Source organism: Bos mutus, chromosome 18 (assembly GCF_027580195.1).
Source record: "Bos mutus isolate GX-2022 chromosome 18, NWIPB_WYAK_1.1, whole genome shotgun sequence".
Taxonomy (NCBI): Eukaryota; Metazoa; Chordata; class Mammalia; order Artiodactyla; family Bovidae; genus Bos; species Bos mutus.
This window is the reverse complement of record NC_091634.1, coordinates 11,263,228-11,287,945: the sequence shown is the minus strand read 5'-3', so window position 1 is coordinate 11,287,945 and position 24,718 is coordinate 11,263,228. Positions and strand designations below refer to the sequence as shown.

Genomic DNA, 24,718 nt, shown 5'->3' with positions numbered 1-24,718 from the left:
GTGTGTGTGTGTTTGGTTGCTCAGTCATGTCCAGCTCTTTGTGACCCCATGGACAGTAGCCCACCAGGCTCCTCTGTCCATGGGGATTCTCCAGGCAAGAATACTGGAGTGGGTTACCTGGCCCTCCTGCAGGGGATCTTCCCAACCCAGGAATTGATCCCAGGTCTCCCGCATTGCAGGCAGATTCTTTACCATCTTAGCCAGGAGGGAAGCCCATGTATATGTGTGTGTGCGCATATATACATATATATTTATACATGCATATAGGCATCCATTGGGGTTAGTGGTAAAGGAATCCGATTGCCTAGGCAGGAGGTCCAGGAGACACTGGTTCGATCCCTGGGTTGGGAAGATCCCCTGGAAGGGGAGATGGCAACCCACTCCAGTATTCTTGCCTGGAGAATCCCACGGGTTTAGGAGTCTGGCGGGCTACAGTCCACGGGATTGCAAAGGGTTGGATGTGACTCAGCAGGCACACACACTTACGTATGTGCGCATATATATATATATATATATGTCCCCTCCCTCTTGAGCCTCCCTCCCACCCCACCCACCATCCTATCCCTTTCGGTTGACAGCAGAGTGCTGGGAGGGGCTCCCTGCATTGTATAGCAGCTCCCCACTGGCTATCTATTTTACACATGGTGGTGTATATATGTCCACGCTACTCTCTCAATTTGTCCCACCAAACCCTGACCCTGCTTTGTTCCTGCTCCTCCTCCAGCAGTCTCCTTTTCTCCTGCTTTTCTTCCAGATCAGGACAAAGGTGTTTCTACTGAACCTACCCAAGACGGTCCTGCTGAATTACCTGAAGGTAGTGTTCCTGGGGCAGATACCCAAGACAATCAACAAGGGGAGAGAATGACAACAAAAGAACAGTCCAGTGCAACAAGCTAACGTGTGTGGCAGGGGAACCGTGACGGGGATTCTCCAAAGATACACTACAAGCAGGAGCTAACGCTACCCTCAGTCGCACACATACTCCCAGGGGCATCCAAACCAGCATCGGGGGTGAACATCTTGTAAATGGTGGGATTGGACTCTGAACATAGGGCCCAGGCTTCAGAGCTGGTGTCAGGTGCTAAAGTAGAAACTCCCCCAAATTCATCTCAGTACACAAAACCTCCCAAATTATATCTTTTTAACATGTCGGCTAGTCACTCTTTACAGCTTCCCAGGTGGCGCTGCTGCTGCTGCTGCTGCTTAAGTCGCTTCAGTCATGTCCGACTCTGTGCGGCCCCATAGACGGCAGCCCACCAGGCTCCCCGTCCCTGGGATTCTCCAGGCAAGAACACTGGAGTGGGTTGCCATTTCCTTCTCCAGTGCATGAAAGTGAAAAGTCAAAGTGAAGTTGCTCAGTTGTGTCCAACTCTTAGCGACCCCATGGACTGCAGCCTACCAGGCTCCTCCATCCATGGGATTTTCCAGGCAAGAGTACTGGAGTGGGGTGCCATTGCCTTCTCCAAAGAACCTGCCTTCCAGGGCAGGAGACTTAAGAGACACAGGTTTGATCCTTGGGTGGGGAAGATCCCCTGGAGAAGGAAACAGCGACCCACTCCAGTATTCTTGCTTGGGAAATCCCATGGACAGAGGAGCCTGGCTGGTTACAGTCCATAGGGTCTCAAAGAGTCGGACACAACTGAAGCAACTTAGCAGTCACTGTTTATACCACTTTCTCTGTATCTGTAGACAGACACGACTGAGCAACTAAGCACAGAACAGCACATAGACAGGCTTATATTTCTAGATAAAATTTTCTTCACTGTCAAAAAATAAATAAATAAAGTAGAAACTGTCCAAAGTTAGAGAAGCCTTCCCAGTCCCTGAGGGAGGGACCACGCCACACTGACCTTGGCATCCCCAATGCTTGGGAGGGGCTCTGTACACAGCAGGTTTGGGGCTGATGGGCAGGCTTGGATGGAGATTTTGCCAGAGTTACCACAGACGTCATGAAGCCCTAAGTGCGAAAGAAGGGAACAATGCCTTTCTTCTTTCAGACGAAGAATGTGTTTTCCCATTCGTCTATAGAAACAGAAAGCATTTTGACTGCACAGTGCATGGTTCCTTATTCCCGTGGTGTTCCCTCGATGCAGACTATGTAGGAAGATGGAAATACTGTGCTCAGAGAGGTAAGTGTGCAGCCTGTCCTCGTGTGAGAAGCACCTGGCTTCCCAGATGAAGGGGGAAAGTCCAAATTGCCTCCTACAGGGAAGCCTTGGACACGAGTATGAGCAAGCTCTGGGAGTTGGTGATGAACAGGGAAGCCTGGCATGCGGCAGTCCAAGGGGTCGCAAAGAGTCAGACACGACTGAGTGACTGAACTGAACTGAACTGACAGGGTAGTCTCAGGCGTCTCCTGATCCAGCCCCCTGTGTTCCATTCATGTCCCTTTCTCTCTCTCTCTCCTTTTTTTTTTTTTTTTGGCGGCTCTGGGTCTTGTTGCTATGCCCAGTTCCTCTCTAGTTGCGGTGAGTGGGGTCTACTCTCCATTGGTGTGTGGGGTTCTCATTGCGGTGGCTTCTCTTGTTGGGGAGCACAGGTTTCTAGGAGTACAAGCTTCGGTAGTTGCAGGGTGTCAGCTCAGTAGTTGAGGTGCCTGGGCTTAACAGCTCCTCTGCCTGCTGGATCTTTCAGATCAGGGTTTGAACCCATGTCCTTTGCGTTGCAAGGCATTCTCTACCATGCACCACCAGGGAAGCCCCCTTTTCTCTTGATATGATTAAAAATAACCCTCCTGCAATTAATGTTTCACCCACTCCTTCTGTTTTTCAGACTATGCTAAATGTGTCTTCCCCTTTATCTATGGAGGCAAGAAATATGAGACTTGCACAAAAACTGGGAGTATGTGGATGTCTTGGTGCTCACTCTCTCCAAACTACGACAAGGATAGAGCTTGGAAGTATTGCTAGCCGTAAAAAGAGGTAAGAGTATCTGGGGAGGGTGGGAAGAGACAGGGGTGAGCAGGGAAGAGACAGAGCTGGATAAAGAGGTGGAGTCAGATGCCCACTGAGGAGAGAGGAGGCAGGTGGAGGGAGGGGATGAGGGAGAAAAACCCAGGAGGAAGAGTGAGGAGCAGAGTTTCACGAGGAGAAGCTTGCAGAGAGGATGAAGAGGAGAAAGGGGACAAAAGATGGAAACAGAGGGAGAGACAAAGGCGAACTGCAGACAATGGAGAGGAGAGTCCCAGAGTTTGCAGGATGACAAATGGAAGGAGGAGGATCTGGGGAGGATCACTGCCAAGACGAGGTGGAAGAGAAGGTGAGAGGGGCGGAGACAGGACAACATAATCTTGGAGCAGGCATGAGACAGCAGGAATCGAGATAGAAAGAGCAGAGAGCAAAGGAGAAATAGCCCTTTGCCCTCCGTGGGACTGACTGAGAAACAAAACTGACTCGTTAACCTTGACCCCAAAGCTATGTTCAGTCACTGTCCAGTGCATCCACCCTTGGCCATGGATGCAATCCAGCCTTTGAAACCTCAGTGAAGAAAATCAAGAACTCTCAAGCATGAAGGTGATGCTCTGAATGACAGAGGTGAAATCCTTTCCCTACATCTCCACCATGTTCCCCCTATGCGTGGATCCAATCAATAAACCACTTTCTCAGCAGGGGTGGTCTTTCTTTTTTTTTCGTCCACAAAGAAACCTGATTGGGAGGGTCTCAACGTGCTCAGGTTAACCAGGCAGGATCTTCTTGTTTTCCTTTCCCTTCCTTGGGGTCCCAATGGAAAATCAATACACATCACAATTGTCCTTCCTGGGGGCTTGATTGACAGGTGAAGACCTGGTGGTAAGATCTGAGGTCGGGGGAGGAGGGTCCCAGAAGGTATGGAGGACTGCTCCTTGTCATAAAAGATTTGTCTTTTCCCAACTTAGCTGAAATGTTGTTATTCCTTCCTGGACCTGTTCTCTGACTCCATAGGATAAGCAATCTGGATCATGTCTTTTCTTTCCAGTTCATCCTTTCTTTCCTTAAAATTAAACTGCCTGCCTTCCACGGTGGGGCAGTAATTTGGAGAAGGGCCAGGATGGACTGTGTTTTCCCTGACCTCAGTACTAGTACAGAATCTGACACATCCTTGGTATTTATCAACAGGACCACTCTCCTTTTTAAAACAAACAGGAATTTTAGACAAACGTTTCCGTCACTAACTGGGCCTGATTGAAAGAAGGTTAAATTTACGTGTGTTAGAAATAATGAAGGGCCTGAAAGGTCCTGATCACTCAATTTTATCCTGGTTAAAAACACCCAGTGCCTAAGGAATCCACGAGACCTAGTGACTGACTTCCGTTCACCATCCAGGGAAGAGGTACACAGGTGTTTAATCACTGCGCAGGAAGGCCGTGTTGATAGAATATTTGTCCTCTGTGATTTAAGGCCAGAGACGCAGAGCCTCACTTGAAACCAGGACATAAAATAAATAATTTTAAACTTAAAACATAAAAAGTATTTTAATTAAAAAGACTTCCATTAAAAACAAATAAAAGGAAACCAGGGGCTTCCCTGGTGGCTCAGTGGTGAAGAACCTGCCTGCCAATACAGGAGACACTGGTTCCATCTCTGGTGTAGGAAGATCCCACACCTTACAGAGCAGCTAAGCCCGAGCGTCACAAATATTGAGCCTGGGCTCTAGAGCCCCAGAGCTGCAACTCCTGAGCCCACACACCAAAACTACTGAAGCCCGTGGGGCCCAGAGCCCGTACACTGCAACAAGAGAAACCACAACGATGAGAAAGAAGCCTGGGCACCGCACCTAGGGAGTAGCTCCTGCTCGCCACAACTAGAGAAAAGTCGACACAGCAACAAAGACCCAGCGCAGCCAAAACCAGCCAATAGATATTAAAAATTTAGAAAAGGAAACTGGGACGTTGTAAGAGCTATGCAGTTAATGGGAATCAGAAGATGTTCCCTTCTGGTCCCAGAGAAACAGCAAAGAAGGCTCCTTTTTTGACTCTCCAAGTAGATTTTAAGGAAATATTGCGCTTGGGGAACATCCATTCTCATACCCTTCACAGACTTGTTCATGGCACTGAATTTACACAAGTGAAAAAGGGCCCAATTATACACACACGTAGCATATACACAAACATGCACACACACACACACATGCATTCCTAGCTGAGGAGTAACGACAAGTCTACAGCATTGGCAGAAAAAAAAGATTTAAAACCAATCTCTAAGGGAATTTCCTGCCAATCCAGTGGTTAGGACTAGGTGCTTTCACTGCCAGGGCCGGGTTCAATCCCTGGTGGGGAAACTAAGATGTTACATGCTGTGTGCTGCAGCCAAGACATAAATTAAAAAAATTAAAATAAAACCCATCTTGACACTTTTACCAAAAACAAACCAAAAATTCAGCACATCTCAGATGTGTCTGAAATATTAGGTATCACCAGCTATGACAAGGAAAAGTAGAGAATAAGTTATAAAAAAAAAAAATGAACGTTATTATTAGTCTTTATTTTTTAGATCAAGGAACTCTATCTAATTGAAAGTCCAGAATTAATCCTTCCCATTTGCAACTGATCTTCAATAACCTATCAAGATAGTTCAATGTGGGACTTCCCTGGCGTTCCAGTGGTTAAGACTCCACACTTCTAATGCAGGGGGTGGGAGTTCAAACCCTGGTCAAGGAACTAAGATCCCACATGCTGCCATGCACGGCCAAGGAAAAAAAGGTAGTTCAACGTGTCAGGAATAATATAATCTTTGCAACAAGTGGTGCTGAGACAAGCATATTCGTATGCAAAATAAGTAAGCTGGATACCTTCTTCACACCATGCACAAAAGTTAAGCCAAAATGAGCCATAGATTTCATTTTTAAAGGTGAAACTATAAAATTCTTAGAAAATTTAAGAGTAAACCTTTAAGACCTTTGGTTAAGAAATGAGTTCTTATATGTAACACTAAAAGGACGAACGACAAAAGAAAATGTTTGTAAATTGGACTTTATAAAATTAAATTGTTTATGCTTTAGTTTTCATAAAACTGAAAAGAAAACTGCCAGAACAGGAAGAAAGTATTTGCAGGTCAGGTGTCCGATAAGGAACTTGTACTAGAGCATGTAGAGAACATTTACACCTCAATAATAAAGTGAAAAATAACCCAATTTAAAATTAAGCTACGAGACTGATGCTCCCCTGGTGGCTCAGATGGTAAAGAACCCGCCTGCAATGCAGGAGACCTGGGTTCGATCCCTGGGTCAGGAAGATTCCCTGGAGAAGGGCATGGCAACCCACTTCAGCATTCTTGCCTGGAGAATCCCATGGACACAGAAGCCTTGTGTGCTACAGTCCATGGGATCCCAAAGAGTAGGACACGACTGGGTGACTAACTCTTTCTTTCTTTTCTTTCTAAGAGATTGACTAGATACTTCACCAAAGAATATGTTCAAATGGCCAATGCTGCTGCTGCTAAGTCACTTCAGTCGTGTCCGACTCCGTGCAACCCCACAGACGGCAGCCCACCAGGCTCCCCCATCCCTGGGATTCCCCAGGCATGAACACTGGAGTGGGTTGCCATTTCCTTCTCCAATGCATGAAAGTGAAAAGTCAAAGTGAAGTCGCTCAGTCATATCCAACTCTTAGCGACCCCATGAACTGCAGCCTACCAGGTTCCTCCGTCCATAGGATTTTCCAGGCAAGAGTACTGGAGTGGGGTGCCATTGCCTTCTCCGTCAAACGGCCAATAGGCACGTGAAAAAATGTTCAGTATCATTAGACATAAAGAAAATTTCAGTGATATCCCTCTTCATTCCAACAGGAAGGCCAACGATGGATACTTGCAGCCCAGTGTTCACAGCAGCATTACTTACAGTGGCCAAGACACAGAAGCAACTTAAATGTCCATCAGATGAATGGGTAAAAAAGATGTGGGATGTATATACAATAGAATGGTACTCGGGCATTTTTATGAAATGTTGTTTGCAACAACATGATTGGACTTGGAGGGTATTACGGTAAGTTCTTTGGGTGCTTGTACTGGGTCCCCTAGTCTGGCCTGTTATCCAGTCAGCAGGAGAGGTGGACAATGAGTTCTTCCCTTTTACAGACTGAATGTTCTTGATACTAATCAGAAAGTCCCAGACATCTCCCAGGGATTCATCTATATGCATATTACCCCCCTGCATCAACTTCATGAATTTTCAAGACTGGATTTTTCCATCAAACCAAAGAACCAGGGGATACTGCCACCTCTTGTTACTACAAAGCCTGCCTCCTGCAGCCCCTGCTTATTCACTCTGCACCGAAGTGCAAACCCCACGTGATGTGCAATGTCCTCCTCCCCAAAACTGTGAATATATGTGGCTCATACACTGCCATCAATCTCATCTGCACAGTGTTGGGTGTTGTATAGTCAAAAGTGTTAGTCGTGTCCAACTCTTTGTGACCCCATGGACTGTAGTCCGCCAGGCTCCTCTGTCCGTGGGATTTCCCTGGCAATGAAGCAGGTAGCCATTCCCTTCTCCAGGGCATCTTCCCCACCCAGGGATCGAACCCAGGTCTCCCACATTGCAGGCAGATTCTTTACCTTTGAGTCAACAAGAAAGCCTTCGGTTTGTCCCTTTTAGAAAGATAGCTGCCTGGAAGCTGGACAGGAGACACGGAGGCAAGCTGGGAAGAAACTGCAGTACTTCAAGCAAGTGATCATGAAAGCTTAGAAGAACAGTGGCTTTCAAACTGTGGGTCACAACCCACGAGTGGGTCTTAAAATGGTTTTTATCAGTCACACTTGCACTTAGAAAAAATAGGCTCAAATGTAAAAGAAAATATTAAAGAGTCTTTTGAAATAGGTGGTGGGGTGGGGTGGCGGGGGAAGCAGCGCTCAGCGATCAGAACACAGATCTCCGCTATCTGGAGGGCAAGCAGGCAAATTGCTCCAGGAACACAGGAACAGCAGCCTGTCGCGTGAGTGGGGTGGTGGATGAGTAGCTGCTACTGTGCAATCGACTGAAATGAACCACAATTTACATCAAGCCTTCCCGTGGAAGTTGTTAAGCCTGTCGACAGACGCTGGTGTGGTGAGAGCATGCGCAGTCGTGTCCACCTCTTAGCGACCCCTTGGACTGTAGCCCGCCAGGCTCCTCTGTCCGTGGGATTCCCCAGGAGAGAATACTGGAGTGGGTTGCCATTTCCTCCTCCAGGGGATCTTCTCGACCCAGGGATTGAAGCCGCGTCTCCTGCATTGGCCAGCGGATTCTTTATCACTGAGCCACCTGGGAAGCCAGAGTTCCAAAATAGTTATATCAGTCAGATTCTGCAGGTGCAGTTGTTGTCAGGTTGGAGAGACAGATTCCTGGTGCTTCTCACTCTGTCACGTTTCCACTGTCTGCCAGAGTTATTTAAGTGGCTTAGATCAGCATTTCTAACTGCCAAGTAAAAGGGAATTCACGGGGCAAAGCGTCATGTTAAACAACAGCACAGGATATGATCGGCAAAACCCAGACTGCAGAAACTCTGAAAGACAGTGACCGGCTTTGTCAAAAATTAATTTTGGTTTGGGACTTCCCTGGTAGTCCAGCGGTTAAGACTCCAAGCTCCCAATGCAGGGGACCCAGGTTAAACCCCTGGTCAGGGAACTAGAACCCACATGCTGCAACTAAGAGTTTGCGTGTCACAACTAACGATCCTGCATGTTGCAGCTAAGACCCAGTGCAGCCGCAGCAATAAATATTAATAAATAAAAAAAACAATTTTAATGGGATTAAAGGAGAGAGAGGAAGGAAGCCATAGCTCCAAAAGAGACTTAAACACACAAGATCAAGTGCAGTATGTAAAACTCACTTGGCTCCTGACTTGAAAAACCAGGAAAAATACTTTTATGAGACAGGTAAGGAAATCCATTCCTTGATTGGCTATTTAACCTGTATATATTTTAAATTCTCTTAGACTATGCATTTGGAACTATGCATTTCAACGTGACTTAATGGTTTGTTCCAAGAAAATCTTACCCAGAAGGATGTCTGTAAAATAATACATAACTCATTATTTACCCCCAGGAAATTCATGCAAACCACTTTATCTAAGTAAACAGTTTATTCACCTGGGCAAACAGGTCCTTTTTCAGGATAACAATCGCTCATGTAGGCGATGTAAGTTCACTTATTACACAAAAGTTTGCTTATCAAGGCTTGTTGCAAGATTGTCATTTCCTTGTGTTCACCAACCCTAAATTATTGTGCCATAATCTTGGCTTAATCTTAGCTACTTCCTTGCTTAGAAAAACCCATCCCAAATAGCCTTACTTAATTTTCTCTTTTGTGGCACTACTGAGACTCTGGTGGTCTTTGTGAGAACCAACTGTTGTTATTGTATAGTCAACATTATGTATAATAATATTGATAATATAATAATATTGTATGTTATAATAAATATTTAATAATTTTGTGTGGCATGTTTATTTTTAAAGGGACAGGAGCTTAACATATCTGGACAAACCTGCTTTCTTGAGTAATCATTAACTTACAGGGGTCTCCCATCTTTTTTCTACTTACAATCCCCAAGTGGGATTCACGATTTAATCACCTACTTTTTCCCTTTGTTGTTCAGTCGAAAGGTTGGGTCCGACTCTTTGCGACCCTATCAGTCTCCTGTAGCCCATCAGGTTCCTCTGTCCATGGGATTTCCCAGGCAAGAATACTGAAGTGGGTCACCATTTCCTACTCCAGGGACAATGGAATATTATTCAATCATAAAAAAAGAATGATATAATGCCATTTTCAACAACATGGATGGACCTAGAGATTATCATACTAAGGGAACAAAGTCCGAAAGAGAAGACAAATATCACAGGATATCACTTACATGCGGAATCCAAAATATGACACAAATTAACACAGCTGGAAAACAGAAGCAGACCCACAGAGAACAGACTTGCGGGTGCCCAGGGGAAAGGCAGCGTGGGATGGAGTAGCGGTTTGGGCTTAGAAGTTGCGAATGATCATATATAGAATGGATAGATAGCCATCAAGGTCCTACTGTATAGCGTGGGGAACTGTATTCACTATCCTGTGATAAACCATAATAGAAAAGAACACGAAAAACCGTGTATATGTGTAACTGAATCATTTTGCTCCACAGCAGAAATGAACACAATGTTATAAATGAGCCGTACTTCAATTTAAAAAGAACAAAAAAGGCAGGGAGCTCACATTTTTGAAGAAATAAATAGAATAAAGGATTTACAAATTTCATGAAATGAAGTCTGACATTTGCGTCAGTGTAATATGGGATAGAGACGGGTGGAGGCATATAAGAAATAAAAGGAATCATAAGGTGACAATTGTTGAAGTGAAAGCCTCAGTGCTTTGATGGCTTGGGTCCGGGTTTGGCAGTTTTCTATACTATTTTTGTCTACTTATGTATATGTTTGAAATCATCCAAAATAAAAGTTTTTCTAAGTGTGCTCAGACCACATCACTGGAGCTATGCTTGACCCTCCTCTCTTCCTCTCCTAACCTACACCCAGTCGATTAGCATATCTAACCATCAGGTTTCCTCTAGAATCTGACCATTCTCATGACCTTCACTGCCACTTCCTTGGTCCAATTCACCACCCTTTCGCTCCTTGATTATTGTAGCGATCTCTATGTTGCAACCTTACCCCTTCCCCAATCCCATTCTATTATCAACACAGCAGCCAGAGAGAGAGACCCTTTTAAAAACTAAGTCTAATCTTTTTGAGCATGGATTACCCATCTGATTATGCAACAGAAGGGAGGGAGGGATCCTACAGAGGTCATGGAAGGCTCTTTTGAGTTAAGTCTAGAACTGAGCCTTCAAACATGTATAGGAATTATATAACCAGAGAGGATGCTTCAGATGGGAAACAGCATGAGCAAAGGTACTGATAAAAAAAAAATACATTGTATATTTGGCCATAGACTTTTGCATATCAAGTTTAAAATTTGTTAAATCACCCTTCACCTTTTGCTTCTATAACCAAGCAGGACACTATGGGGCCTTGAGGGGGAGCATGCCCTTTCCCCATGTCCTCTGCTTTAGCTCCTCTCTGAAGTACCTAGATAATAGTATCTGATGCACATTTCCTGAGTTGTGCTACAGAAATAAAAACCCCACCAAGTGGAAGATGTTGACCACTTGATGACACTGACCCCAGGTCTACTGGAGTCTGAGGACTGATAATGTTAATCCCTGTGACATGATCCTGTTACCTCACCATCAATCAGAGAATTGTCCTCAAGCTGATTGTATACCCTGTGACACCCCCTCACCTGGCCATTAAAAATGCTTTGCTGAAAGGCCTCCAGGGAGTTTGGGGTTTGGGGGAGGGGCACAATCCACCCATCTCCTTGTTTGGCCCTGCAATAAATCTTTCTCCAATCTCCGGGAAAATAAATAAATAAATAAGTCTAGGGGGCTTCCCTGGTGGCACAGTGAATAAGAATCCACCTGCCAAAGCAGGGGACCCGGGTTCAATCCCTGGTCCGGGAAGATCCCACATGCTGTGGGGCAACTAAGCTCGTGGGCCACAACTACTGAGCCTGTGCTTTAGAACCTGGGAGTCACAATTACTGAGCTCGCTGAGCTTGTGTGCCTAGAGCCTGTACTTCCCAACAAGAGAAGCCACTGCAATAAGAATCACAAGCCCCGAGACAAAGAGTAGCCCCTGCTCGCTGCAACTGGAGACAGTCCATATGCGCAGCAACGAAGACCCAGTGCAGCCAAAAATAAACAAATAAGTCTAAGGAATTCCCTGGTGGTCCAGTGGTTAGGACTCAGCGCTTTCACTGCCTGGGTCTGGGTTGGGGAACTAAGATCCTGCAAAACAAGAAGTGCAGCCAAAAAAAAAAAAAGTCTAAACAGAGTCAAGGTCAAAGTTCTTGCAGCAGCCTGCAAGGTCCCACACTCTGTGCTAACTTTTTCTCTCTCTGCCCTCCTCTCCTAAGTCGCGTCCTTTGGGTCCCTCTTTTCCAGCCTCACCAGCCTGCCTCCCATTCTAAGGCACCAGGCACACTCCCACCTCACGACCTTTGCACTTGGTGTTCCTTCTGGTCCACGCCTCCACCTCCTTGACATCTTCACACAAGTGTGCCCTTCTCAAGCAGACCTTCTCTGACCACCCTAGTTAGAACTGCAGGGACTTCCCTGGTGGTCCAGTGGCTCAGACTCTGCACGCTCCCACTGCAAGAGGCCCGAGTTTGATCCCTGTTTGGGGAACTAGATCCCACATGCCACAGCTAAGACTGCTGCTGCTGCTGCTAAGTCGCTTCAGTCGTATCTGACTCTGTGCGACCCCATAGACGGCAGCCCACCAGGCTCCCCCGTCCCTGGGATTCTCCAGGCAAGAACGCTGGAGTGGGTTGCCATTTCCTCCTCCAATGCATGAAAGTGAAAAGTCAAAGTGAAGTCGCTCAGTCATGTCCGACTCTTAGCGACCCCATGGACTGCAGCCTACCAGGCTCCTCCGCCCACGGGATTTTCCAGGCAAGAGTACTGGAGTGGGGTGCCATTGCCTTCTCTACTAAGACTAAGTGCAGCCAAATAAAGAAATAAATAAAAAGAATCTGCCTTTCCATGCAGGGCACACAGGTTTGACCCCTGGTCAAGGAACTAAGATCCCACATGCCGCGGATCAAATAAGCCTGAGCGCTACAATTATTATGGAGCAACAAAAGCAACTGAGACCTGACTCAGTCAAATAAATATAAAAAATAAAGTAAATTATTTTAAAAAATAAAATAAAACTGCAACCATCTTCCCCAACCCAGGCACTCCTGCTTCCCCATCTGTTTATACTTGCTCACAGTATTTAGCATCTCCCTCCTGGGAAAACAACCCCTACATGAGCAGGGATGTCTGTCTATTCCATCCCCGCTGTAGCCCCAGTGACTGGAAGAGTGCCTGGAACAGAGTAGGTGCTCAGGAAATATTTATCCAATAACTTTGGTCACCATCATAAGATCACCTTCCATAACGTGTCCTCGGCCACTTCACGATTCCTCCAGGGTTCAAATTTATGTGCTAAATCCAGATAAGACACTTAGGAAAGAAAGTCTTGATTAAAAAAAAAAATTATCCTAAGGGAAGAGAGGCAGAGTCTTAACACTACAGTCTACAGGTTTGCACCTAAATGGTAAGCCCTGGAGCAGAACTCTGTGAATACACCTGGTCAGGTGGTGCCCCCTAGCGGTGGACCCAGGTCTTTGAACAATGGCGTTACCCATAAAGGTTCAAACTAGCAAAGAATGTTCAAACTACTGAACAATCATGCTCATTTTGCATGCCAGTATGAGATGGCTGGATGGCATCACTGACTCGATGGACGTGAGTCTGAGTGAACTCCGGGGGTTGGTGATGGACAGGGAGGCCTGGCGTGCTGCGATTCATGGGGTCGCAAAGAGTCGGACACGACTGAGCGACTGAACTGAACTGAACTGAACTGAAGGTTATGCTCAAAATCCTTCAAGATACGGTTCAGCAGTATGCCCAAGAACTTTGAGATGTACCAGCTGGGTTTAGAAAAGGCAGAGGAACCAGAGATCAAATTGCCAACATTCCTTGGATGATAGAGACAAATTCCAGAAGAACATTTACTTCTGTTTCATTGACTATGCTAAAGCTTTTGATTGCATGGATCACAACAAACTGTGGAAAATTCTTAAATAGGTGGGAATACCAGACCACCTTACCTGTCTCCTGAGAAACCTGTATGCAGGTCAAAAAGCAACAGTTAGAACCAGACATGGAACAACAGACCTATTCAAAATTGGGAAACAAGTAAGACAAAGCTATATACTGTTAATCCGATTATTTAACTTATATACAGAGTACATCGGGGTGAAATGCCGGGCTGAATGAATTACAGTCTGGAATCAAGATTACCCAGAGAGATATCACCAACCTCACATATGCAAATGATACCACTCTAATGGTAGAAAGTGAAGAGGAAGTAAAGAGCTGTTTGATAAAAGGGAAAGAAGAGAGTAAAAAAGTTGGCGTAAAACTCAATATTCAAAAAATTAAGATCATGGCATCTGGCCCCATAACTTTATGGCAAATAGAAGAGGGAAAAGTGGAAACAGTAACAGATTTTATTTTCTTGGGCTCTAAAATCACTGCAGATGGTGATTGCAGCCATGAAATTAAAAGACGCTTGTTCCTTGGAAGGAAAGCTATGACCAACCTAGACAGCACTTTAGAAAGCACAAGACATCACTTTGCCAACAAAGGTCCATATAGTCAAAGCTATGGTTTTTCCAGTAGTCATGTATGGATGTGAGAGTTGGACTATAAAGAGGGCTGAGCGCTGAGATGCTTTTGAACTATGGTGTTAAAGAAGACTCTTGAGGGTCCCTTGGATGGCAAGGAGATCAAAACAGTCAATCCTAAAGAAAATCAGTCCTGAATAGTCACTGGAAGGACTGATGCTGAAGCTTCAATACTTTGGCCACCTGATGGGAAGAGCCGACTCAACGGAAAAAAAAAAAAAAATAACAGATTCTGGGGAAGATTGAAGGCAGGAGAAGAGGGCAGCAGAGGATGAGATGGTTAGATAGCATCACTGACTCAACCGACATGAATTTGAGCAAACTCTGGGAGACAGTGAAGAACAGGGAAGTCTGGAGTGCTGCCGTCCGTGGGATCGCAAAGAGTTGGACATAACTTAGCAACTGAACAACAACAAATAAATGATCTAGTGCGGTAGCAGATTGGGAAAAAATGTTCATTCTCCTTCCCTAGGAACCCAGGAAATGCAAACTAAGAATAATATATTACCTTGGCAACTTTTCAAACAAGGGAGGAAACTACTCAGAAATGAGCAAACTTAGTTCAAGACAAAATTTTAAAGCAGTGTTTTGATTTCTTCAGCATGTCTCAAGACACATGGCTCAAGTTTCTGGCTCATTTTAAAAGACAGAAATAATAGGTGACCTCCCTGGTGGTCCAATGGTTAAGACTCCGAGCTTCCACCGCAGGGGGCCTAGGTTCAATCCCTGGTCAGGGAACTAAGATTCCACATGCCGCATGTCACAGAAAAAAAAAATTACATTGTGGAGTTGAAAAATACTAGTAAGCACTTGGAAAAAAAGTTTGGCAGGATCTACTGAGACTAACGTGTGTTTGCCCTGTGACTTTGTAATTCCACATCTGGGTATACATCCAAGAAATATGAATGCTTATGTTCATGGCAGCTTTATTCATAATAACTAAAGACTGGAAACCACCCAAATATCCATCAACAGTGTGTACATGTGTGCTAAGTCGCTTCAGTTGCACCCAACTCTGTGACCCTATGGAACCTATGGACAGCCCTCCAGGCTCCTCTGTCCATGGGATTCTCTGGGCAAGAATACTGGAGTGGGTTGCCGTGCTCTCCTCCAGGTTATCTTCCTAACCCAGGGATCGAACCCACTTCTCCTAATATCTCCTGCATTGGCAGGCAAGTTCTTTATCACTAGTGCTACTTGGGAAGCCGTCCATCAACAATAGACTTGGGTAGATAAATGTGGTTACATTCATAAGATGAAATGCTTCACCGAAATATGTATATTTTTGGCTTCACCTCACAGCTTGGGGATCTTATTCCCCCCACCAGGGATTGAACCTGGGTCCCTGTCAGTGAAAGCAACGAGTCCTAACCACTGGACCACCAGGGAATTCCCTTCACAGCAACTTAAAAAATAACAGTACAGCTACATGCAATAACATGGTTGAATCTTACAACATAATGTTGAGTGAAAGAAGTCAGAGACAGAAGACTACATAACTGAATGATTCCTTTTATATAAGTACCAACTCATGGTGATAGAACTCAGAAAGTCACCCCTGGGTGTTACTGACTGGAAGAAGGCACAAGGAAACCTTCTAGAATGATTAGAATGTTCTACATCTGGACCTCGGTGGTGGTGACATGAATGAACATATGTATATAGTATATATATATATAATACTATATAATATAATACTATATGTATTATTTTATATATAATGTAATACTATATATAATATAATATATTATACATTGTATTATATTATATAATATATGTAATATAATATAATATATTATATATTATATAATGTACAATATATTAGCATGTATTATATTAATATATTAATATATCAATTATATTATATTAAAATATATTTATATATTATATATACAATAAATATGAATTATAATTATAAATATATAAGTATATAAGTATATGATTATATATTTATATAATTATACAATATTTATATAAATATTTTTATATAATATACATGTATATATTTATACATTATATATATATAAATATTATATTAATATATATAATTATATTATTTTATATATTATTTTATTTTATTATACTTTATATATTATATATTGTGATATATTTTGCATATTATTTTATTGTATTTTATATAAAGTATAATATGTTATTATATTATACATTATAATATATAATATTAATATATTCATGTATTGTATATTATATAATTATATTATTTTACTTTATTATATATATTATATAATATATATTATATTATACTATAAAGAATATATTTATAACATATTATAAAATTTTGTCTTGAACGAAGTTTGCTCATTTCTGACTAGTTTCCTCCTTGTTTGAAAAGTTGGCAAGGTAATATATTATTCTTAGTTTGCATTTCCTGGGTTCCTAGGGAAGGAAAATGAACATTTTTTCCAATCTGCTACTGCACTAATATCACATATTATATAATATGTTATAAATATATTCTTTATATTATAATATATATTATACAATATAATACATAATAAAATAAAATTATATAATATACAATATACAATACATTAATATTATATATTATAATGTATAATAACATATTATAATTAATTATATAAAATAATACAATAAAATAATATATCGGAAAAGGCAATGGCACCCCACTCCAGTACTCTTGCCTGGAAAATCCCATGGAAAGAAGAGCCTGGTAGGCTGCAGTCCATGGGGTCGCTAAGAGTCGGACACAACTGAGCGACTTCACTTTGCCTTTTCACTTTCATGCATTGGAGGAGGAAATGACAACCCACTCCAGTGTTCTTGCCTGGAGAATCCCATGGACAGAAGAGCCTGGTGGGCTGCCATCTACGGGGTCACACAGAGTCGGACACGACTGAAGTGACTTAACAGCAGGAGCAGCATATTATATATATTGTTTATTATATATCTATGTATTATATATTTTATTATATATTCATATTTATTTATATATAAATTATACATATATATAATATATATAATTATATGTATTATATTATATTATATATTTATAATATATAATATATTATTTATTATATATCTACATTTATTATTACATGTAATATATTATATAATATATAATAAATATTGTATATTAAGTATGTTATTTTATATTATATATTTATACATTATTATATGATATAGTATAATATATTATATAATTATAATTATATAAAGATAACTATAAAAATATGATATATAATTATATAGTATATAATATGTAATATACATATTTAGTATATAATATGTTTATGTAATGTAATATATAACCAGGCTTCCCTGGTGGCTCAGACAGTAAAGAATCTGTCTTAAAGGCAGGAGACCCAGGTTCAATCCTAAGGTCGGGAAGATCCCATGGAGAAGGGAATGGCTACCAATATTCCTGCCTGGATAATTCCATGGACAGAGGAGCCTGGCAGGCTACAGTCTATTTTGTATTTATAAGTATATGTATATATCGAGCTGTACACGTCAGTTTTGTGCTCTAAGTTATACAATAATTAAAAATGTAAATTTAAAACAAATTTTAATGAATAGAATAAACTAATACATTGGTACATTCAAGACATGAAACAGCAGAATGCAGGACTGGTCCAGTGGATAGCACGCATGGAGAATTGGGGCCCAGGTTCTCAGATGTCCTGTCTCACCACAAGGTGGCTCTCTCCTCCCTCAAGACTCTGATCAAGTCTCTGGAAGGGAAAAGCAACTGAAGATGACATTGCTCACTTAGAAATATTCCTGGAGGTGGAGGGTTGTGTGCCCCAGAAAGGAGAGCATAGGCCTAGGGTAGAAATGCTGTGCATCGATGCTGGCCTCATTACAGAGGACTGTAGCCCTTTCAAAACAAGGGACTGAATCCCAGCTTTGTCATTTCCTAGCTGTGTGACCTTGGAAATATTCATTAACTTCTCTGTGCCCCAGTATCCTCATTTGTACAGTAGAATAATCATAACCTGTAGTGTGGTTGTTGTTGTTCGTTCATGTGAAATGCCTTAGTCTCCATGAAGCTCTTAGAACATCACCTTGTACAGAAGAAGAGCTCAGGGACTTCCCTGGTGGGCCAGTGGTTAGGACTCTGCCCTTCCACTGCAGGGGCACAGGTTTGACCCCTGGTCGAAGAGCTAAGATTCCCATAAGCTGGGCAGTGTGGCCCCCCCAAAAAAAAGAAGAGCTCAAAGTCATTATCGGAGTAATATTGAGATGAAATCTCAGTAATGAATAGGGGAAGACCTGGCAACCCACTTCTGTAGGGACCAATTGGGTATGGAGAGCCTTGCCAAGCAGGAGATGCCATTTTGGGTTCTGTGTTCTTTTGCCAGAGCCTGATGGCCCACGCACAGCCAACACAGCCAGTGCTGATTCAGATCTGTGACCCAGAGGGCTACACGAGTCTTTCTGTTGGTATCAAAACTCTGTGGATCAGTGTAGGAGATAGAATGCATATGCACGGGCTCAACTGCTTCACTCATGTCCGACTCTTTGTGACCCCATGGACTGTAGCCCATCAGGCTCCTCTGTCCATGGGGTTCTCCAGGCAAGAATACTGGAATGGGTTGCCATTTCCTACTCCATGGGCTCTTCCAGACCCAGAGATTGAACCCATGTCTCTTTTGTCTCCTGCATTAAGCAGGTGGATTCTTTACCACTAGTGCCACCTGGGAAGCCCAGGAGATAGAATATGCCCCTTAAAATTTCCACGTCCTGATCCCTAGGACCTGTGACTATGTGATCCAGTGTGGCAAAAGGAGGTTTGCAGGTATGATTAACTCAAGTATCTTGAGATGGGAAGATTATCCTGACAATTGTCAGGAAAGGTCCAGGGTAACTGCTTGGGTCTTTATACAAGGGAAGCAAGAGGGTCAGAGTCAGAGGAGATGTGTTGACAGAAGCAGAAATCAGAGTTATGTGGCTGGGAGCCAAGGAACGCAGGCAGCTTCTGGAAACTGGAAAAGGCAAGGAGTAGATTCTTTCCTAGAACCTCCTTTTTTTTCTTTTCATTTTTAAAATACTTATGTGTTTGGCTGCACCGGGTCTTAGTTGCGACATGTTCCAGCACACGAACTCTTAGTTGAATCATGTGGGATCTAGTTCCCTGACTGAGACTGAACATGGGCCCCCTGCAACGGGAGCATGAAGTCTTAGCCACTGGACCATGAGGGAAGTCTCAAGCCTTTTGAAAGAAAATGGCTTTTGATTTTAGCCCAAGAAAACCTATTTAAGATTTCTGACCTCCAGAACTGTAAGATAATAAACTTGTGTTATTCTAAGCCATTAAGATTGTGGTCATCTGTTATAGCAGCGATTGGAAACTAATACACTCAATGTAAGCAATGTCTGGGCAATTTGGTGGTGTTTGTAGCTGTACATCTCAATTTTTCTTATTTAAACAGGAAATACAATCCCCTGGTTCAAAATTCAGTAAGTGTATACAACTACTTGAGAAAACTGTTTCTCAGTATTCTGCTATATATATATATCCTTTAACCTGGCACTTGCAGCCCTGCCTACATACTGAATAGGAGTGCATAGTATGTCCACCAAAGGACTCTGACAAGAATGTTCCTGGCAGCAATATTTGCAGTTGCCAAAAAGTGGACATATGGGACTCTCAGAACTCAACCTGGCTCAAGTCTCTGTCTGGAAGTACTTTCTCATCGTTGGGCTGTCCTTGCACAGGGGCAGCCTTCCCAGGAGGTTGCTGGGCACAGGCTGAGGGTGCCAGGGTGTGGGCTGATAATGTCCTTCCAGCTCCAAGCTGGGTGCAGTGATAGGAGTGGGAAGAGCCTGGAACATCATCAGTGTTACAAAAGCCCAACACTGAACCCAGGCCCTTGGCCCTGGGCCAGAATAATATCTCTGTGTGGCTGTGACCTCCCCTGTACCTCCCACTGCTTTGAGATAAGGATCAAGAAACTTGAGTTCTGATTGGTAAAACATCAGATCAGTTGCTCAGTCCTGTCGGACTCTTTGTGACCCCATGAATCGCAGCACGCCAGGCCTCCCTGTCCATCACCAACTCCCGGAGTTCACTCAGACTCACGTCCATCGAGTCAGTGATGCCATCCAGCCATCTCATCCTCTGTCATCCCCTTCTCCTCTTGCCCCCAATCCCTCCCAGCATCAGAGTCTTTTCCAATGAATCAACTCTTCGCATGAGGTGGCCAAAGTACTGGAGTTTCAGCTTTAGCATCATTCCTTCCAAAGAAATCCCAGGGCTGATCTCCTTCAGAATGCACTGGTTGGATCTCCTTGCAGTCCAAGGGACTCTCAAGAGTCTTCTCCAACACCACAGTTCAAAAGCATCAATTCTTCGGCGCTCAGCCTTCTTCACAGTCCAACTCTCACATCCATACATGACCACAGGAAAAACCATAGCCTTGACTAGACAAACCTTTGTTGGCAAAGTAATGTCTCTGCTTTTGAATATGCTATCTAGGTTGGTCATAACTTTCCTTCCAAGGAGCAAGCATCTTTTAATTTCATGGCTGCAGTCACCATCTGCAGTGATTTTGGAGCCCAGAAAAATAAAGTCTGACACTGTTTCCACTGTTTCCCCATCTATTTCCCACGAAGTGATGGGACCGGATGCCATGATCTTCATTTTCTGAATGTTGAGCTTTAAGCCAACTTTTTCACTCTCCACTTTCACCTTCATCAAGAGGCTTTTTAGTTCCTCTTCACTTTCTGCCATAAGGGTGGTGTCATCTGCATATCTGAGGTTATTGATATTTCTCCTGGCAATCTTGATTCCAGCTTGTGCTTCTTCCAGCCCAACGTTTCTCATGATGTACTCTGCATATAAGTTAAATAAGCAGGGTGACGATATACAGCCTTGACGCACTCCTTTTCCTATTTGGACCCAGTCGGTTGTTCCATGTCCAGTTCTAACTGTTGCTTGCTGACCTGCATACAGATTTCTCAAGAGGCAGATCAGGTGGTCTGGTATTCCCATCTCTTTCAGAATTTTCCACAGTTTATTGTGATCCACACAGTCAAAGGCTTTAGCATAGTCAATAAAGCAGAAATAGATGTTAAAACATCTAGATGGTAAAACATAGGGAAAATAATTAATACTCCAAATGCATGATGTGTGCTGTGTGCTAAGTTGCTTCAGTCCTGTCTAACTCTTTGAGACCCTATGAACTGCAACTCGCCAGGCTCCTCTGTCCATGGGATTCTCTAGGCAAGAATACTGGTGTGGGTTGCCATGCCCTCCTCCAGGGGATCTTCCTGACCCAGAGATCAAACCCAAGTCTCATGTCTCCTGCATTGGCAGCTGGGTTCTTTACCACTAGGGCCACTTGGAAAGGCCAAATGCATGATACAGCTTCCAACTGTGAAAGACTGGGCTTGGGCTTGCCAGATTAGCTGTAAAAGGATTGCTGTTATTCCAGACTTGACTTTCTCAAAGCCTATGAGCCCTGAGAATAGGGAGGCTACTCCAGATCAAGAGTCAGGAAAAACCCACACCCGCAGTTCCTGTAAGAATGAGAGCTGCCGAGGAGACCAGCCCCTCCATTCTACAAGCTGTTGCCAGAGAGATGGGAGTGTGCCTGCATCCTGGTCAGGCCTCTGTGCCCAGACAGCTGTCTCCATTCTGCGGGTGACAGCCCAGTGAGCCTCGCTTTAAAAAGAAAAAAAATAAACCAGCGATGTTCTAGAATCATCTGGGTCCAATCATTTTTACAAGCAGCAAAAGTTCTGGGAAACTTACTTGTGGAAACCACGCAATTTTCTTCACTCGTCAAACGGAGGTAATCATATCTGGCTATAGGGAACTGCTGGGATGATTCAGTGGCTTCCACAGGGCACATAGGAAGGAATGCGGGTTTGCAGAGCTCAAAGCTTACACAAGAACTAAGAGGAAAGATTTCGAAATGACTCCAAAGACCTCAGGATGCATGAATCCCTCATCTGCACCTTTATTTACAAAAGCAAGCCTTCATTGAGCTGAAGACAAAAATTCAGAAAAACATAGCCCATGTATAATTGATTGATAAATAGATAGATCTAAATTAATACATTTAGATTTAAAACCTCAAATCAGATAATTCAGGGACCTCCCTGGTGGCCCAGTGGCTAAGACTCAGGTTCGATCCCTGGTCAGGGAACTAGATCCCACATGCTGTAACCAAGAGTTCAAATGCCACAAGTAAAAGATTGCTCAGGCTGCAACTAAGACCCAGGGCAGCCAAATAAAAATAAGCAGATAAATAAATATTTTTAGAAAACAGATAATGCAATGATATGATAAAATAAGGCATCAACAGCCAGCAAATGTGGATGGCTTCCAAGCTTCCCGCCAGCTCCCTCTAGACAGCCGCACCCAAATGAGAAATGCAGACACAACAGCTTCTTCCCCCTGCCATTCTCTCTATTTTGTTCCCTTCGCCACATAAACCCTGTCCACCCTGAGCCTGAGAGTTTTCTGCAAAGAGCCATGACACGGGAGCCCTCTGGGGTCCTCTCACAGACAAGCTCTGATGTCTCCTCCTGGGGAGCAGAGCCCAAGATCTTTGAGCTGATGATAACTGTTGGCCCCCGATAACTCACCCCTCCCTGTATTCACGCTCTTTACCATGTAACTTTGTAGTTACATGACTCTGAGTTGGCTGTGTGACCTGCTTTCACCAGCAGGATGAGTTGGAAGTGACAGAGCGCCAATCTCCAGCCTATGTCTTAACTGAGGGGCCCCCACCCATTTGAACCTGTACTTACGTTGCCATGAGACCAGGCTAGATCAGCCAACAGCTGACACCCCACCCCCACCCCCAACCCTGCCCCAGACAGACTTGTGGGTAAGCACAGCTGAGCCCAGGAAAACGGTTCAGCCAAGCTCAGCCTAAATTGCTTTGGTACCACAGACTTGTGAGCTAAATGAATGTTACTGAGGGTCAGGGCTGGTTTGTCACACGCATTGTTACAGCAGAAGCTAAATGGTATAGGAAATCTGCAGGTCCAAACTAAGTTTCAAGACAAAGTCCCAGAGCCAGAGTACTTTCCCAAATGGGTCCTGACCTATTTCCCCAGCCTGCTTGGCCAGGCTCCCTCCCACACAAAGATGCACCCTTTTCCCAGAACAAGGGGGATTCCCTCAGGCCTTGGCTACTTGTCCTTTAAAGCTCTGCTCTAATGTCACCGCCTTCAAGAAGACATCTTGGAACCCAAGCAGTGTCCACAGCTGAATTTAGTTGAATGTTATACAGCAGAATTTACTTGAATGTTTTTGTTGCATTAGCCAAATATTAAAACAGGAGTACTCTGCAGAGCCAGGGAGCTAACGTTCAGGGGATTTCTCAGGAAAGAGTACCAAGGTGGGTTCTTCTGCCTTTCTCCAAAGGCTCCTAGTAAGCAGGAGCTCCTAAATGGAAGTGCTAGGATTTGAACCTGGCACTTCGTGCATGCTAAGCACACACTCTACCACTGAGCTACACCCCCAACTCAAGCCAGGGTCAGTGTAGATACTAACTCAGTTGACCATGCTCCACCCAGCCACCAGAGGGCGTTCTCAAAACACCAACCTGACTTCTTGGCTTAAAATTCCCACAATGGCTCCAAGTTATTCTTGATTGCTGTCGGTTCAAATCCTGGGCCCACCACTTAATTCATTTTGAAACTCTGAACTAGAGACCACCTCTCCAGATCTCTATTTCTCCATTGGGTCATTCAGTTCAGTTCAGTCGCTCAGTCGTGTCCGACTCTTTGCGACCCCATGAACCGCAGCACGCCAGGCCTCCCCATCCATCACCGACTCTGGACTTTACCCAAACTCACGTCCATTGAGTGCGTGATGCTATCCAAACATCTCATCCTCTGTCATCCCCTTCTCCTCCTGCCTTCAATCTTTCCCAGCATCAGGGTCTTTTCAAATGAGTCAGCTCTTTGCATGAGGTGGCCAAAGTACTGGAGTTTCAGCTTCAACATCAGTCCTTTCAATGAACACCCAGGACTGATTTTCTTTAGGATGGACTGGTTGGATCTTCTTGCAGTCCAAGGGACTCTCAAGAGTCTTCTCCAACACTACAGTTCAAAAGCATCAATTCTTCGGCACTCAGCCTTCTTTATAGTCCAACTCTCACATCCATACATGACTACTGGAAAAACCATAGCCTTGACTAGAAGGACCTTTGTTGACAAAGTAATGTCTCTGTTTTTTAATATGCTATCTAGGTTGGTCATAACTTTCCTTCCAAGGAGTAAGTGTCTTTTAAATCATGGCTGCAATTACCATCTGCAGTGATTTTGGAGCCCACCCCCCACCCCCCCACCCAACAACAACAACAACAACAAAACTCAGCTACCGTTTCCATTGTTTCCCCATCTATTTGCCATGAAGTGATGGGACTGGATGCCACGATCTTAGTTTTCTGAATCTTGAGCTTTAAGCCAACTTTTTCACTCTCCTCTTTCCCTTTCATCAAGAGGCTCTTTGGTTCTTCTTCACATTCTGCCATAAGGGTGGTGT

At 43.7% G+C, this 24,718-nt stretch overlaps 1 non-coding gene across 1 annotated transcript; it reads right to left on the bottom strand.

Moving 5' to 3' along the window:
* Positions 1 to 23,619: 23,619 nt before the first annotated feature.
* On the bottom strand, positions 23,620 to 23,691 carry TRNAA-AGC (transfer RNA alanine (anticodon AGC)). The gene has a single exon. It is a non-coding gene; the product is annotated as a tRNA-Ala (tRNA).
* Positions 23,692 to 24,718: the final 1,027 nt, after the last annotated feature.